This window comes from Bufo gargarizans, chromosome 6 (genome assembly GCF_014858855.1).
Source record: "Bufo gargarizans isolate SCDJY-AF-19 chromosome 6, ASM1485885v1, whole genome shotgun sequence".
In the NCBI taxonomy this organism is placed as follows: Eukaryota; Metazoa; Chordata; class Amphibia; order Anura; family Bufonidae; genus Bufo; species Bufo gargarizans.
Genome location: NC_058085.1, coordinates 229,609,477 through 229,629,136, shown reverse-complemented (window position 1 = coordinate 229,629,136; position 19,660 = coordinate 229,609,477).

Below are 19,660 nucleotides of genomic sequence, written 5' to 3'. Positions count from 1 at the left end.
GAAACACAGGATAAGGTAAAAGTTGGATTTGTAGACATGCCAGTGTGCAATGATGCCACAGCTGCAAATACACTCACCTAAAGAATTATTAGGAACACCTGTTCTATTTCTCATTAATGCGATTATCTAGTCAACCAATCACATGGCAGTTGCTTCAATGCATGTAGGGTTGTGGTCCTGGTCAAGACAATCTCCTGAACTCCAAACTGAATGTCAGAATGGGAAAGAAAGGTGGGCTACAACAGCAGAAGACCCCACCGGGTACCACTCATCTCCACTACAAATAGGAAAAAGAGACTACAATTTGCACGGCTTACCAAAATTGGACTGTTGAAGACTGGAAAAATGTTGCCTGGTCTGTTGAGTCTCGATTTCTGTTGAGACATTCAAATGGTAGAGTCCGAATTTGGCGTAAACAGAATGAGAACATGTATCCATCATGCCTTGTTACCACTGTGCAGGCTGGTGGTGGTGGTGTAATGGTGTGGGGGATGTTTTCTGGGCACACTTTAGGCCCCTTAGTGCCAATTGGCCATCGTTTAAATGCCACGGGCTACCTGAGCATTGTTTCTGACCATGTCCATCCCTTCATGACCACCATGTACCCATCCTCTGATGGCTACTTCCAGCAGGATAATGCACCATGTCACAAAGCTCAAATCATTTCAAATTGGTTTCTTGAACATGACAATGATTTCACTGTACTAAAATGGCCCCCACAGTCACCAGATCTCAACCCAATAGAGAATCTTTGGGATGTGGTGGAACGGGAGCTTCGTGCCCTGGATGTGCATCCCTCAAATCTCCATCAACTGCAAGATGCTATCCTATCAATATGGGCCAACATTTCTAAAGAATGGTATCAGCACCTTGTTGAATCAATGCCAAATAGAATTAAGGCAGTTCTGAAGGCAAAAGGGGGTCCAACACTGTATTAGTATGGTGTTCCTAATAATTCTTTAGGTGAGTGGATATTCAACTCCATTGCATTATCCATGCATGACAAAGACCTTGAATGGTCTAATTGTGTAGGATTTAGCAGTGACAACTGCAATGTTATGATTGGTAAAAACAACTCTGTATTGTCAAGAGTGAAAGCCACTTGGTCAACATTTGTGCCAAAACTGCAGCTAAGGAACTTTCAATGTCACCTGAAGAACTGCTCATTGACATCTATTACTACTTTGAGAAAAGTTCTAAGAGAAGAGAAGACCTAAAACAGTTTCAAGAGTTCTGCAATGTTGCCCAGCAGAGAGTGCAAAAGCATTGTCCTACACACTGGCTTTCTTTAGAAAAAGGTTTGGACCATCTGCTCCACCAATGGCCAGCTTTTCTATCATATTTTGAATCAAAAAGTGAGAATCTGAAGTCATCTAATATTCTGAAAAGGCTGAAAGATCCCCAAATGAAACTATATGCATGCTTTTTACATAATGTCACACAGTGCTTTGACAAATTCAATTTGATATTTCAAAATAAGGCACCTATCCTCTTCAAGTTGAATCAGAGCGTACAAGAGCACCTGCATGACACGGCAAGCAGATTTATTAAGTCGAAGGTATTGAGAGAAAACAACATTTGGAAAATAGATGTAAGCAACACTGAAATGTACCTTCCAGATGAAGAGGTATTTGTTGGGTACCTGGCCAGGATGCAGTTGCTAAGTGAGGAAGGACAAGAGATGCCCCCTTACAAGACAAAGTAGTTCTTTAAAGATGTCAGAACATTCTATGTCAGGAGGATTAAAAAAAATCTTGGAGAAGTTCGCAATGGGAGACCAAGTCTTAAAGAATCTGTCAGTGGTTAATATGAAAAACAAGATGAGGTGAAACCAGAGCACATTTTGATTTTGGCAGAGAGATTTCCAAATGTGATCAAGGCAGATGCCAGAGAACAGCTCCATTTGGAAATCCTGGATTATGTCTCAACAAATCTTGAGGGACTGGTGCCAAACTACAAAAAGTTTACCAGTAGATGAATTCTGGGGGAAGCTGTCCAAATTAAAGTCTGTGAGCACAGAGCAGTTGAGGTTTAAAGAGCTCTGCCAGCTGATAAAGTTGCTTCTGGTGCTGCCAAATTCTAATTGTGATGTGGAAAGGGCATTCAGCATTGTGTGTCACATTAAGATGGAATTCAGAAGTCAGCTGTCTCACAAAACTCTTGTGAATCTGATGTCTTGCAAAATTAATAAATTTATTGACACAGACTGCTACGAGGTTGAGACTTCCAACAAAATGCTGAAATCTGCCAAACAAGCTACTACACAGTACAATGAAAGTTTGCAACAACAAAAAAATAGAAAATTTTGTAGATTGTTATAACACCTGGCCAGACCTGGTGCGGTGTAATCTACACCTTGAGATGTTACTGTTCTTGTTTCTTTTTGGTCATACATTATATAATGTTATATATATGTTTAAAAAATTTAATAAAAAGTTCGTGAAAGAGAAAAAAATGAAAACCTCCCTGAAATGAGAAGTGCACCTCCCTGGAATGAGTTTTTGCTGGTTGGGATGTCTGTGATAATAGCTAATTATGAAAAATAAAACCCTTTAAGGCTACTTTCACACTTGCAGCAGTGTGATCCGGCGGGCAGTTCCGTCCTCAGAACTGCCCGCCGGATCCGCCGATTTGCATGTGACTGAAAGCATTTGTGAGACGCATTCGGATGCGGATCCATCTCACAAATGCATTGCAAGAATGGATCCGTCTCTCTGCATACGCAAACTGGAAGGACAGATCCGGCATTCCGTTATTTTAAATGCCGGATCCGGCACTAATACATTCCTATGGGCAAGTCTTCAGTTTTTTTTGCCAGAGATAAAACCGTAGCATGCTACGGTTTTATCTTTTGTCTGATCAGTCAAAATGACTGAACTGAAGACACCCTGATGCATTCTGAATGGATTACTCTGCATTTAGAATGCATGAGGATATGCCTGATCAGTTATTTTCCGGTATAGAGCCCCTGTGATGGAACTCTATACCGGAAAAGAAAAACGCTAGTGGGAAAGTAACCTTAGGATAGTATGTTGGAGTATTGTCCACAAGAATACTATTTGTATTAGTTGCAAATATTGAAACTAAAAGCAATCTAAAAGCATAGTAATATGGGCCTGATTTATCAACACCAGCGTGTGCTGTACCACCTTTGGTAGGGCCTGCGCTGTACGGTGTAGGCCTTGTAATAAAGAACCTGCATTCTCCATCCCTCCATATGCCATGCTGTCATACATTTCACTCATTATTTCTGGCATAAATAATGATGAATTAGTTGGGGCCAAAAGTCCAGCCCTTACAATACTCTCACTCTGTCCTCGACACACCCCTTTTTTGTAAACTTTGGCAAAGGTGACATTAAATGCAGATTTTGACTAGAAAAATTTCAAATGCATTAAAAAAGCCACAAATCCACTGAATTTGCAACTTTTCTACACACAAAAATATCTAAGGTAAATAAGGACTCCCCCCCCCCCCATAGTTTGTAAGGCTGAAAAAATACTTATTTCCATCCATTTCAACCTATTTCCTACAAATTTGATCCAGAGGAAGGCAAAAAATGCACGAGGTGTAAATCAATTTTCCTCATTTTGAAAGAATTTGATCATGACTTAAATCAGGCATTCAGAATAACTCCTTGTATTAGCAAACTTTCTCCATAATTCTAGTAACTATAACCTGCAATATTGGTAGACAATAGAAATACATTCAGGCTTCATCACCATGTCTTCTGGTAGAGAGGTCCATAGTCTCACTGTAATCATCTTCTGCGTTGATAGATAAACTTTCTTTCTTCCAGACGCAGAGGATGTAGCCCTGGTCATAGTCACAGTCCTGGGCATAAAAAAAATCATGGGATAGATCTATTGGTATTTGATATACAGTATTTATATCTATTTATAAGATCATTAATAAATATATTTAAAAGTAGAGGCTGCAATGTCAAAGATAAATGTGATGTTATCTTAAAATGAGCCACAATGTCTATATTGCACAAAATTTTATAGAATTTACAGTTTAACTTGACATTTAGCTAAAGTGACACAATAAAAAATAAATAAAAAAATCAAGCTAGGTTTGGATGGAATTGTGTTTTAGTGTATTGCCAAGTTAAAAACTCATTCTATTTAATGTAACATGCTTTATTATTTTCTGTATTGTTACTTCTATTAGGTTTATGCCTGCAATAGGTAAGTATTTTGCTGCCTATTCCTGTTTCCCATAATAACCATTTATTATTTTGATGAATATAATAAAATGAGACATTCAATGCATTACACCATGTGCAATCAGTATCTAATTTAAATTAAAATGGAAAGTAACTAACACATGCTCATCTCATCATCCCAGGTAAGAGAAAACAAAAAGCTTTAGACAGTAATTTTATAATTATATTCCTAAGAGACACTTGTGAAAAGTGACACCGTTTTTCCCACACTCCATACTGTCATGTTTAGTCAATTTAATACTCAAGTAAGTTTAATATTGCACATAGCCCTTGAGGTGTACTTAAAGATGTCTTTTTCTGCTTGCTGCACTTCAAGCATCAACAGTGAGCTATGGTAAATGAGTACAAACTGAGTTAATGGAATGATTAGAGGAACATTTTAGGAAAAGATGTACCCAGTGGAATTTTCAATGTTGGGATATGTAGGTTTTTTCCTTTTTCTTTTCATTTTTAATAGTTATTTACTAAATGAGGCATTTCTTTGCACAAAAAGCAATGAATGCATTTGTGATTGCATAACAGATTAGAAGAGTAGACCATTTTTCTGTAACATCTCATCAAACAACCAGAACTTACAACAAATAGTCCTGACATTAAAATCACTCAGGAACTTTGAACCAGTTAATAGTATCTATCAATAGACTGTGTAAATTAGGCAGCACATGAACAGTAGCAAGCATGTTTGGTCGAATATCATGTGTGCTTGAGCGTGTGTATTTAAATCTGATTTAGCCACTATTTCTGAAAAGTTTCTGGTGGGATTTGAACTTTCAACCTTCTACATTACAGCCGAGAATGTTAACCACTCCAATATAGAGCTGCACAGCCAGTTGCTAAAAAAAAAAAAAAAAAAAAAAAAATTAGACTTCTGCTACACTAGTAGTAAGCATTCCTATATAACATGTCTCATATTTATTTATTTTTTAAGTAATGTTCCTTGCAGCTCTATAGTGTAGTGGTTAACATTCTGGGCAGTAATCTAGAAGGTTGAGAGTTCAAATCCCATCAGAAATAAAGGCTAAATGAAATTTATATATTATATTTTTTTGTAATTGTAAGAAATGTGTAATTACTAATATATTATATTATATTATATATATATATATATATATATATATATATATATATATACACACAGTACAGACCAAAAGTTTGGACACACCTTCTCATTCAAAGAGTTTTTCTTTATTTTCATGAATATATATATATATATATATATATATATATATATATATATATATATATATATATATATATATATATATATATAACAAAAAAGTGTGAAACAACTTAAAATATGTCATATTCTAGGTTCTTCATTTGGGTCAGACTGCCATTGCTTTCTACAGATTCATCAGATGAGGGTTCCCATTCCTCATCCGACTGGGTCAGAAGCCTGTTGGCCTCTTCAGAAGAATACCCTTTATTTGCCATTTTTGACAACTAAATTTAGGGGGTATTCGCAGAGACTACCCAAGAAAAAAAGCAAGCCTGTCTTATAAATGGGAGGCTAGCGAAGTACCTGAGGCCGCTGCGATTGATAAAAAATATCAAAACTGATTTTTTTTTTATCACCGTAGCGCTTGTATATATATTTATAAATATAAGGTGTTGATTGGCTTCTGATTTGTTTTTTTGAAAATCACCAGCCTGCCAACGATGATCATTGGCTGGCAGGCTAGTGACGATATACTCCTTTAACTTTTGCCGGCCCGCAATGCGCATGCGCGGACCGGCTCTGCCCGAAATCTCGCGAGAGGACAGGCCGGCGCATCCAGGAGGAATAACAGGGCCGTCGCCAGGACGCGATCCTTCGTACGGCGGTCCTGTAGTGGTTAAAGGGACACTGACAAGCCATTAGAGCATATCAAGTGACAAATATTCTTCTTATATATTGGTCTTAATATGCTTAATTAAACTATATCATTATCACCCATCGCTGCCTTTCCGTTATTTATAAAAAGTGTTTTTGTCAATGTGCAAATTACCTTACTTTGAGCCCAAGGAGCTGTCCCTCAATCAGTTCTGTGCCCAACCGCGCCCCAACTGCCGTCTCTTAGTGCCGCCCAGCTCATTAGTATTCACTGCACTGGGCAGCTTTTTTTTTTCTCCCGACGCAGTGAAACCCCCCTCATGCCCCTGTCATATTCTGTTATTCAAAAAACACCCATTTTGGGCAAAATACTTAATTTGAGGCCTTGTCTGCATTGTCATTGTGAAATTTAAGCGTTATATATTGCTGTCATATTCCGTTATAAAAAAAAAAAAAATTGGCCAAAATACTTAATATTGCACTATTTGCTGCTTCTGTTATTGTAAAAATAAGCTTGAAATACTTCAACAATTTTCTGGGTTTAAAAAAAAAAAAAAATTAGGGCAAAATAATTAATTTGCGGCCTTGTTTGCATCTGTCATTGTGAGATACACCCTTGACATACTGCTGTGCTATTATGGTATTAAATAAACACCTATTTTGGGCAAAAATCTTAATTTGCGGCCTTGTCTGCATCTGTACATGTGAGATACACGCTTTAGATACCGCTGTGCTATTCTGGTATTAAAAAAAAAAAACACCCATTTAGGGCAAAAATCTAAATTTTGCAGCCTTTGCTGCATATGTCATTGTGAGATACACCCTTTAGATACTGTTCTATTCTGCTATAAAAAAAATATATATATTCAGGGCAAAAAATTTAATTTTGCAGCCTTTGCTGCATCTGTCATCGTGAGATACACACATTAGATACTGTTGTTCTATTCTGTTATTAAAAAAAAAACACCCATTTTGGGCAAGATCCTAAATTTGAGAAATATGAGGAGAGCGTCAAATGAGGGACATGGTCCTGGTTGTGGTGCTGCTGGTGGAGCTCCTGTTGCAGGGAGAGGACATGGTCGATCTGTGCCAGCTACACGCACAAGTGAAACCCCTTCCTCAGGTGCGAGTAGGCGACAAAACCTTCAGAGGTATTTGGTCGGGCGTAATGCGGTTCTACGAATGTTGAGGCCAGAACAAGTACAGGCGATAGTAGATTGGGTTGCTGACAGTGTCTCCAGTTCCTTTACATTGTCTCCCACCCAGTCTCCTGCTAAAAGATCAGAGTTGGCACCTGCAGCCGATATCCATCAGTCTTTCACCTCACCCCCTTGCAAATCAGACAAGCAGTCAGAGCCCCAAGTCATGCAGCAGACTCTTCTGCTTTTTGATGATTAGCAGGGTTTCCCACGGCCATCCACCTAGCCCTGCCCCAGAAGTGGAAGAGATTGAGTGCACAAATGACCAACCACTTATGTTTCAAGATGAGCACATGGGAGGACCATCAAAGCACGTCTCGGATGATGATGAAACACAGGCGCCAACTGCTGTGGCTTTCAAAAGTGTGCAGAACGACAAGGAGGGTAGGGTGAAGACTGGGTGTAAGATGATGTGGAGGACGATGTAGTCCTTGACCCCATATGGAATCAAGGTCATGCGAGTGACCTTTGTAGTTCAGAGGAGGAGGCGGTGGTCACACAGAGCCACCAGCACAGCAGAAGAGGAAGCAGGGTGCAAAAGTGGAGCGGCCATACCCTAGACCAGGGATGTCAAACTCGTGGCCCTCCAGCTGTTGCAAAACTACAACTCCCATCATGCCTGGGCATACTACAGCTATCAGGGAATGATGGGAGTTGTAGTTTTGCAACATCTGGAGGGCCATGAGTTTGACATCCATGCCCTAGACAATACGCCTGCTACTGCCCACCGCAGCAAGGGACCAAGCACACCAAAGCCAGCTCCAGTTCTATAGACAATGTGCTGACGACAAGACACGAGTGGTTTGCACGCTGTGCAATCAGAGCCTGAAGTGAGGCATAAACATTCTCAACCTGAGCACAACCTGCTTGACCAGTCATCTAAGTGCAAAGCACGAGCTGCAGTGGAGTAGACACCTTAAAAACCAAGAAAGGTCTCTGGCTCCTACTGCTTCCTCTTCTGCTGCAGTCTCAGCCTCTTCATCCACCTCTGGAGTGACAGTGGCACCTGCCACCCCGCAAAAAGATGATCTGCCAGCAACACAACCACCTGGGTCACCAAGCATCTCCACAATGTCCCATGGAAGTGTTCAGCTCTCCATCTCCCAAACACTGGAGTGGAATAGGAAGTACCCCCTACCCACCCGTGATCCCTGGCCCTGAATGCCAGCATTTCAAAATTACTGGCCTTTGAAATTCTGTCATTCCGTCTGGTGGAGACAGAGAGTTTTAAAAGCCTTATGGCAGTGGCTGTCCCACAGTACATCGCGCTCATCCGCCACTACTTTTCCAGGCGTGCTATCCCTTCTTTGCACAACCAAGTGGGGGACAAAATCAGGTGTGCACTGTGCAACGCCATCTGTGGCAAGGTCCACCTAACTACAAATACATGGACTAGTAAGCACGGTCAGGGACGTTATATCGCCATAAAAGCACACTGGGTAAATGCAGTGGCAGCTGGGCCTGAGGCAGATAGCAGTTTGGTGCATGTCCTTCCACCACTGAGGATTGAAGGGCACTTCAGTTTGCCTCCTGTTCCTTCCTCCTCCTACTCCGCTTCCTTATCCTGTACCGGCTCCTCATCTGGTCAGCGTATCACCTTCACAAACAACTTCAGTACAGCCAGGGGTAAACAACAGCAGGCAGTTTTAAAACATATCTGTTTGGGGGACAAACCCCACACCGCACAGGAGCTGTGGACAGGCCTTGAACAACAGACCGATGAGTGGTTGGTGCCAGTGAGCCTCAAGCCTCACCTGGTGGTGTGCGATAATGGGGCGAAATCTCGTAGCAGCATTGGGACTAGCCGGTTTGATGCACATCCCTTGCATGGCACATGTGCTGAATTTGGTGGTGCAGAGGTCCCGTAAAAATTATCCCGTTATGTTAGAGCTACTGCAGAAAGTGTGAGCCATCTGTTCGCACTTTCGGCGTTCTCACCCTGCTGCTTGGCTGTCAGCGCTGCAGCATAACTTTGGCCTTCACGCTCACCGCCTCATATGTGACTTGCCCACAAGGTGGAACTCCACCTTGCACGTGCTGGCCAGACTGTGCGTAGTAGCAGCAGGCAATAATGGAGTTTCAGCTGCAGCAACCACCGGTGAGTCGCTCTGCGAAACAGCACTCAGCCGAATGCAAAGGACGGACTAACTTGCCAAAATAGACCACATGACACGCCGTCCGCAGGCATCACAGCATCTTTTGGTTCTCCCAATGTACTTTTTGTTACGAGGACATTGTACTATATAGATAGCATTAGTTGAATCACATGTTAAACATTCTTATATTATATGTACATATGTATTGGTAGTTGACTTTACCAATATAGTTTTTTGGGGAAAGGCTGTGATCTCACAGTTTGTACATTTCCCACATCTGAAAAAAAAAAACTGTTAGTTTGACCCATGCATGAACCGGGTTATCTCTTTTTCTTTTTGTTCTTAATAGAGGGGGCTACTTTAAGGCCTAAGTTTGGGGCCTTAGTGAATGTTATTAACGGAATATTAGATATTAGAGGACCTATGGTTTTAGCTTTCATAATATACAGGTCCTTCTCAAAAAATTAGCATATTGTGATAAAGTTCATTATTTTCTGTAATGTACTGATAAACATTAGACTTTCATATATTTTAGATTCATTACACACCAACTGAAGTAGTTCAAGCCTTTTATTGTTTTAATATTGATAATTTTGGCATACAGCTCATGAAAACCCAAATTTCCTATCTCAAAAAATTAGCATATTTCATCCGACCAATAAAAGAAAAGTGTTTTTAATACAAAAAAAGTCAACCTTCAAATAATTATGTTCAGTTATGCACTCAATACTTGGTCGGGAATCCTTTTGCAGAAATCACTGCTTCAATGCGGCGTGGCATGGAGGCAATCAGCCTGTGGCACTGCTGAGGTGTTATGGAGGCCCAGGATGCTTCGATAGCGGCCTTAAGCTCATCCAGAGTGTTGGGTCTTGCGTCTCTCAACTTTCTCTTCCCAATATCCCACAGATTCTCTATGGGGTTCAGGTCAGGAGAGTTGGCAGGCCAATTGAGCCCAGTAATACCATGGTCAGTAAACCATTTACCAGTGGTTTTGGCACTGTGAGCAGGTGCCAGGTCGTGCTGAAAAATGAAATCTTTATCTCCATAAAGCTTTTCAGCAGATGGAAGCATGAAGTGCTCCAAAATCTCCTGATAGCTAGCTGCATTGACCTTGATAAAACACAGTGGACCAACACCAGCAGCTGACATGGCAACACCATCACTGACTGTGGGGACTTGACACTGGACTTCAGGCATTTTGGCATTTCCCTCTCCCCAGTCTTCCTCCAGACTCTGGCACCTTGATTTCCGAATGACATGCAACAGTCCAGTGCTGCTTCTCTGTAGCCCAGGTCAGGCGCTTCTGCCGCTGTTTCTGGTTCAAAAGTGGCTTGACCTGGGGAATGCGGCACCTGTAGCCCATTTCCTGCACACGCCTGTACACGGTGGCTCTGGATGTTTCTACTCCAGACTCAGTCCACTGCTTCCGCAGGTCCCCCAAGGTCTGGAATCGGTCCTTCTCCACAATCTTCCTCAGGGTGCGGTCACCTCTTCTCGTTGTGCAGCGCTTTCTGCCACACTTTTTCCTTCCCACAGACTTCCCACTGAGGTGCCTTGATACAGCACTCTGGGAACAGCCTATTCGTTCAGAAATTTCTTTCTGTGTCTTACCCTCCTGCTTGAGGTGTCAATGATGGCCTTCTGGACAGCAGTCAGGTCGGCAGTCTTACCCATGATTGCCGTTTTGAGTAATGAACCAGGCTGGGAGTTTTTAAAAGCCTCAGGAATCTTTTGCAGGTGTTTAGAGTTAATTAGTTGATTCAGATGATTAGGTTAATAGCTCGTTTAGAGAACCTTTTCATGATATGCTAATTTTTTGAGATAGGAATTTTGGGTTTTCATGAGCTGTATGCCAAAATCATCAATATTAAAACAGTAAAAGGCTTGAACTACTTCAGTTGGTGTGTAATGCATCTAAAATATATGAAAGTCTAATGTTTATCAGTACATTGCAGAAAATAATGAACTTTATCACAATATGCTAATTTTTTTAGAAGGACCTGTAATGCCAATGTTTTTATTGATATTTCGGATTTCCTTATGACATGTATTGTAAGGTAAAACCATCCGTATCTTATCTGTTATTTTGTTTGAATATTTAATCTCATCTTTAAAGAAATCTTCTCTATTCATGTCTATTACTTTAGTTAATGCATCCTCTACTACCTTCATTGGATGCTTTTTAACTAAAAAATGCTGTTTTTATATTTGCTGCCTCTCTTTCAAAGTTGTCCTACTTCATACAGTTTCTTTTGATATGTCTAAATTGTCCTAAGGGGATATTTAATAACAATTTTGGTAAATGACAGATAGTATGTAAGATATAGCTATTTGCTTACAGATTTCTGGTATGTATTGCAGATTAAATGTCCTTTTTCTATCAAAATCTGAAGATCTAAAAATTCTATCACAGATCTATTGATGTTGGATGTAAATTGTAAGTTTTTGGTATTGGTATTAATATCTTTTAAAAAGGTTTAAAGCTCATCCTCCCCCTTTTGCCAAATGAAGAGTACATCATCGATGTACCTTAGGACAATTTGTTCTGTTCGTTATTCCGGTCTTACCTTTATCAGAAAGCCAGTTTATTTGCATCTATTATGCCAGTTTGCATCTATTATATTAAAAAGAAAACCATTTTTGTATAAAAAAATTTGTATTAAAGATTTTTTTGTATTAAAAATTTTCTTAAATATTATCTTCTTTAAAAATATTCCTTGAGAATTAAAAATCATCTTTTGAAACGAGCGCAAGAAAAAGCAAATAAAACACAAGCGGTATAATAACACCAGCAGCTAAACCATATCAATACCGAATCTATAACGCATGTATCCAATTTTTACATGCACTCCATAAACTTATATAAGTTATGGAATAACATTTCTAGGATGCCTATTGACATATGGAATATGTCCTATGTGGACTGAAGCACACTTTTATGTATATTATATAGTTAATGATATTTGACATTTCAGAATTTAAATGAATGGAATATGAATTCATGCAGGATAATATTGTTAAAATATCAATGTGGATATACAATACTAATGTGGATATATAGTAACAATATGGGACATTTGGATTAATAGATAAAAGAGTGAAGGTCAGATACAATTACCACATGTTACAATGTGATCAAATAAATCATGATCCATGTCTTATCGACAACTTAATGAATCATGTGACCTAGGATATTGATAACATCAATGAACAATAAGGGGGTTTGACCACTGAGGAAGGGACCAGTCAAGGGTCCTGAAACGCGTTTGGTGCTTGGAGACCCCCCATACATTGATGTCACACTGAAGAGCAACCTATAAGACCATAAGCCATACAGAGCACTCCACAACATTCTGAGCCAAATGCAAAGGATGGACTAACTTGCCAAAATAGACCACGTGGCACGCCGACCGCAGGCATCATGGCATCCAGCTGATTACATCTTTCCCTAGTACACGAGATCTGATGGACACAATATCTGAGGTAAGATCGCTCCACGCTGAGAGATACGTGGGACACAACGACCGGCATGAGATATTGACCCCTCAGCAGCTAACTGTAAGTGTGATCCAACACACGTGCATGGCAAGGGGGAACTGTTATATATTCAGCGTTATATATCCATCATTAAGAAGGTTGATTTAAAGGACTTGTCTATATATCGGAAAAGCAGCGCTACAGCGGAACTAAAAGAATGGTAGGAAGGAACAAGGGGTTGTCATTGATAGTCGGTACGTTTCACAAGCGAATCCCCACAATTGGTGGCTTGGAGCAGGCACACGCAGTGAGGCTAGAGTGAAGGATGAAAAGTTTTTGTTTTGTGTATGTCTTATATCTAGTTGGCAAGGTTACGACCCGTGCTCCCTGAAAAAATGGAGGCGGTGATGAAAGCCCTCGTGGAGGCTAATTTGCAGCAGTGGGAGGCTAACAAGCAGCAGCAGGAAACCAACTAGCTGCTATTACAGCATGTGATCGCATTACAAGCGGCAGGAGCGTCCCAGAACATCCACGAGGCCTGGAAAGCTGTACATGCGGCGATCCCTAAGACGACCCCCTCGGACGGTGTTGAGACCTGTTACGGTTACTCCCAGGCTAGCTGGAAGCTGGACCGCTTGGATAGTCTGGATCTCTGTTTAGGGAGAGAGAGAGGAGCCGCTTCGTCTCGATATCCAGAAGGATCCTGTAAATGTAGAACAATCCCACTAGCTATCTTACAGCTAGGATAATCTTTCCCCCACAAAACGAGGCGAGGCTGCGATTTGAAGGTCAAACTAGGTCTGAAGTGCTGGCACACCCAGCCTGGTTTTTATTACAGTTTGTTGCAGATACAACACATCCCCACAATGCATCATGGTTTCCTCCCCTCTGTCCCGGAGACGACCGAAGACAATCCAATTATCTCTCAGGACAAAAGGGAGATCGCCAATACACATGTGGAGACAACAAGACAGACATCACCATTTAAACACACAATGGGACAATAGAAACACGCCCACACAAAATCCTCCCCTCTGCCGATGATGACCATTGAACACAATGACGAATATAATTATCAAAGGCAGAGAAATACAGTTTTATAAAACATATCACAGGAACCCCAAAACATGCAATAACCCCATAACAATACAGTATATCCTCAGAACCGGGGGATCTGGGTGAACCACATATCCGAAATTCACCCAGATCCGTTCAGTAGTCTGGAAGATACAGTTTTATGCCAGTTACACCGAAAATATACAAGTTATACAGAAAATAGTTACTAATAAACGTGTCCCTTGTTTGGTAGTTTCAAACTACTGAATGATGTCTTTGGGCACCAAATACCGGCGAGATGGCACCGTGTAGAAAAGTCCGAACAGTGTCTGTGAGTTAAAATGGCCGCCATCCATTGACCTATCTGGCGGTATTTGAAAAAGTTGCCATGAGGGAGAAGTTACCCCGAGACCAATGGGCTGAGGTTGTCGCTTCATTCCTGGCATCTGGACCCCAGCAGGTGTATTTCGACCTGCCAGATGATCAAGTTGCCAACTACCCGACCACAAAAGGTAAGATTATGGCAAGACTGTGGATGAAAGTATTGGTCCGGGCCCAGCATGTGCGTCACTGGGAATTTAACCCGGCTGAACCCGCCAGACCACAGTATTATGATTTGCTACACCGGTTGCAAAAATGGCTGCAGCCTGACATACTGAGTCCCACTGCTACGCTGGACCGTCTGTTGGCAGATCTGTTCTGGAGGGCTTTGCCGTATCCTCTCTAGCACTGGATCGGCCGGGTAATGCCCTAGAGATGGTCGACCTGGTGGAGCGCTATGAGGCCACCAGAAATCTACAGAGTTGTTCTTTTTTTTTTGGGGGGGGGGGGGCGGCAGTTAAACCCTAAAAGTCTTCACCCTTGACCAGGCGGCTTAGGCCAGCAAAACCCTCTTGGGATATACTCCCTACAGACCCAGCTCCGATGGTCTGTTTGCTGTGTCAAGAGCCTGGACACATAAGGGCTGACTGTCCCCATCGAGGGGAACCAATGGGCACTAACTATGTCTACTGCCCCTCAATGTATGCCAGGTGGTTGTGTGCAACTGGTACCCCCGAGACAATAGATAATAGTCACCTGTGCCAGGTGCAAGTGGGAGATACCCTGGCAGTCGTGCTGTTGGTCTTAGGGAGCTTGGTGTCCTAGGTAAGAGCTGTCTTGGTGCGGCCAGCCGAGTATACTGTCCGAAAAGTCAGCATTGTGTGCCTCCATGGAGACTTAATGGATTATCCCACCTCCCTGGTGTCTCTATCCATGGTGGCCGGCAAGTGGACTCATGAGGTGGCCATCGCCACAAAGTTACACTATGAACTAATAATTGTGAGACTTCCCAGGTTTCCTGTCACTGTGGCCTGAGGCGATAGTCACCAATACCGATTAAACTGGGAGAGCCCTAGCAGATTGGCCCGGCTCAGGGGGGGAGACCAGAATCCTGGGAACCTGAGACCGAAGGTCCAGCGGTAATGGTGACCTCCACTTTGGTGGAAGAGGGGGAGACAACCCCACTAAGTGTGATGGTGGGAGACGCGGAGGACTTGCCGCTGGGTCCGGAGTTGGCAGACCTCAATGTTTCCGGAGACAATTTTGGTACAGCACAGCACCAGGACCCGACTCTATCTCGAGCCTGGGAAAATATGGTAGTAGTTGAGGGTGAGCCGCAACAACCGGGAGTCTGTTTCCCCGTTTTGTGGTTTAACAGGAGAAGCTGCCCAACCTGCCAGATAACCAGACCCCAGCCACATTTCCGTAGTCCCCTGGTCCCTCTCCCGATTATTGAGGTTCCATTTGAGCGGATCAGTATGGATCTCATAGGCACAGTACCGAAGTCCGCTAGAGGGCACCAACACATCTTGGTAGTCCTGGACTATGCCACTCGGTACCGGGAGGCGGTGCTGCAGCGACATACCTCCGCCAAACTCATAGCCAAAGAGTTGATGGAGATGTTTTCTGAGTGGGCATACCTAAAGAAATCTTGACTGACCAGGGGACCCCTTTTATGTCAAAAGTCATGAGGGAACTCAGTAAACTACTACAGATCAAACAGTTGCAGACATCCGTTTACCACCTGCAAACGGACTACCTGGTAGAAAGATTTAATCAAACCTTGAAAAATATGTTAAAGCGGGTGGTGTCTAAAGATGGGAGGGATTGGGATCTTCTACTGCCCTATCTTATGTTCGCAGTGCAAGAGGTGCCCCAGGCTTCTACTGAGTTCTCGCCCTTTGAACTGCTGTATGGCCGACATCCGCGTGGTTTGTTGGACATAGCCAAAGAGATGTGGGAACAACAATCCACACTGCATAAAAGTGTGATTGAGTATGTCACTCGGATGCAAGAACGGAGGGAGATGGTGATGTCGCTGGTTAAGGAACATATGGAGGCAGCCCAGTGAGCCCAGAGTAGGGTCTATAATCACCAGGCTAGGGTTCGGAATTTTAACCTGGTAGATTGGGTTTTGGTTCTGGTGACGACGGTGGACAGTAAATTCCTGGCTAGGTGGCAGGGTCCCTATTAAGCGCTCAAAAAAGTTGGGGAGGTAACCTACAGGGTACACCAGCCAGGGCGTAGACAGCCAGAGCAGGTGTACCATGTAAACTTACTTAAACCATGGAAAAACAGGGAGACCAGTATGGACAACAGCCCCCGGCCGAGATTTCTGGGGATAGAGTTTCCAGTCCCACAGTCTGATATGAGGGAAGCAGTTGCCACAGTAAAGATTGCTGACAACCTTTTCTCTAAACACACTCAAGAGGCGAGGGAGTTTGTCAGCAGAAACACGGATGTGTTTTCAGACCTCCCTGGACGCACTTCTATCATCCGACATTACATTGTCACTGAGCCTCAGGCCAGAATCCGGTTGAAACCATACCTGGTACCTGAGTTGCGGTGACAAGCCATCTCGGAAGAAGTTCTACGGATGTTACAGGTAGGTGGCATCAAGGAGTCAAAAATTGAATGGGCCAGTCCGATAGTTTTGATACCCAAGTCGGACGGACGTTACGATTCTGTAACGACTTCAGCAAACTTAATGAGGTTTCCAAGTTTGACGCATATCCCATGCCCCGAGTGGATGAGCTTATTGAGAAGTTAGGCCAAGCCCGGTATTTTTCTGTTTTGGACCCTACCAAAGGGTACTGGCATGTACCCTTGATGGAGGCTGCCAAGAAAAAATGGCTTTCTTCACACCAGAGGGGCTGTATCAGTACAAGGTATTAGCCTTTGGTCTACATTGCACTCCCGCCATGTTTCAAAGGCTTATCTACATTGCACTCTGTCCACATCATCAGTATGCTTCAGTGTACCTGGACGATATTGTTATCCACAGCATTGACTTGGAAATTCACCTACCTAAAGTACAGGCTGTAGTGGACTCCCTTATGAAGGCTGGCTTAACCACTAAAGCCAAAAAAGTGTGTGATAGGGTTAGAAGAGACCAAGTACCTGGGGTATGTAATTGGGCACGGAATTATCAAACCTCAGGTGAACAAAATTGAGGAAATTTGGAATTGGCCCCATCCTGTCACTACTCGCCAAGTAAAGTCGTTCCTGGGAATGGTGGGATGCTATATGAGACTTGTCTCCCATGTTGCTACACTCAGCACACCATTGACAGGCCTTTTGAAGGGACGCAAGTCAGTGACGGTCCACTGGAATGAGCAGGCAGAAAAGACTTTCTCCGCTTTGAAGTCGGCCCTGTGTGGGTCCCCGACTTCAAAAGTAAGTTTTTAGTGCAGATCGATGCCTCCGAGGTAGGTCTCGGTGCTGCACTGTCTCAGGAAGTCAATGGGGAGGAGCATCTGGTGCCTGGCTATCAAGTGGGCACTCGAGTCTCTCCGCTATTATTTGTTGGGGAGAAAGTTTTGTCTGGTGACCGACCACTCCCCTTTCAAATGGATGAGCCAGGCCAACGACAGAAATGCTTGTGTCACCCGATGGTTTCTATCTTTTCAAAATTTCAAGTTTTCAGTGGAACGCAGGGCAGGTCAGTTATTAGAAAACACAGATGCCCTGTCCCGGGTACACTGTTTATTGGATGTCCACCCCCTCAGGTTTTAACAAAGGGGGAGGTATGTAGGAGGAACAAGTCATAATTTTTTTCTAAAGTGTCAGTTTAGCAGATTGCAGTCTGACACTTCAGCTGTTTTAGTATTGGCTACAAAGCTAACTCAGGATGGCTCTTATTGGGAGTAGTCAAAGTGATGGGTGGGTGGCTACTCCCCACGTTCCAGGCTAGGTCATGGTTTGGGATATAAAATCCAGGCAGCTGGGGGGCGTGGCCGTGAAGCCGAGGAGTATGGCCGCTTGATCTCAGAGCTCCTGCTCCTGCTTAGCGTTTCATCTCAGCATAACCCTCACACTGCGCTTCTCAGAGTACCTTTTGTGCCAATCGGTACCGGAACCTGCCCTGATGATGACTAGAGGCAAAAGGAGCATGAAGAAGCAAGGGAAACTTGAATTTTTCTTCAGTCAAGACCGAGACAAAGATGGCGCCGGCACGAGAGCCTAACATGCTGAATCCTCCCCTAGCCCGCTTTCATCTGCAAGCACCGGATCTCCCCGCGCATCGGAGGATGGCAGCTCGCTTCACCTGAGCCCCCGGAGATCACCGCTTCAGGCTGAGTCGGTTGAGCGCAATATTATCTACAGTGCGGGGGACAGGACGGGCCACGCTGCATCGGCATTACCTAACCAGGCGGCGACTCGTTCGCCATCAAAGAGCCCGGCAAAACAGAGACCCAGACTTCAGGGCCCTGAAATCCCGGTTGCCGCGGTTGACGATCCACAGGGAGTTAACAACTCTAACAACCTAATTGAGGCTCTGAGCAGCTTTCCAACAGATGACAAGCCTGCGTCCAGTATGCTGCTTAAAGACATGTTTTTGGCTTTTAACCGTTCAATGACATCTCACATCTCGCAGTTACTTGTACCTATCTTCGGTTAGTGACTTGGGACACAGAGTGCAGCACATAGAACATAAGATGGGGGAGTTTTCCGAATCCCATAATAGCCTGATAGACTCACATGAGTCCCAATCTGACGAAATTGCTTTTCTCAAAGCGAAAGTTGCAGACTTAGAGGACCGCTCACGCAGAAACAATTTGAAGCTGCGTGGCGTGCCAGAATCAGTTCCAGCTACAGACCTGCAAGCTTACATTAAATCGCTCATTAAACTTTTATTACCTAACTGCACTGACCAGGATCTCATTATAGATCGTGCCCACAGAATAGCGAAACCCAAGCACCTGCCGGATGACACACCGAGAGATGTGCTAGTCCGCCTGCATTTTTTCCATACTAAAGAAGACACCCTGGCGGCGGCAAGGAAGCTGGAAGTTTTGCCGGACCCCTATCAGCAAGTTAAATTGTTTGCAGACTTATCCATGGCTACTCTCCAACTGCGCCGTGTACTGGCCCCCATCACCATAGCGTTGCGGGAGCATGCAATCCAATACAGATGGGGTTATCCAGTGAAATTGCTAGTCCAGCAAAATGGCACTTTAACGGTTATCCGCTCGGTGGAAGAGGAGAAAGCTGCACTCACCGCATGGAACATTGCAGTGGCGGAGGTTCCGCAAGTAAAATAGCTTCACCATCTATCCGATGAGGGAGAATGGCACCGTGTTGAAAACAGAAGACAGAAGAAGCACCGTTGAGTTTTTTTATTTTCTCTAGGCTCTTGCCAGTATCCAGCAGGAGGAGGATCTTGTTCTACTTGTATGAGTCTCCTGGTGGTAGGCAAGACTGTTTTTTCCCCATACTGCTTACAAGGGGTTAATGAGTGCATACCCTT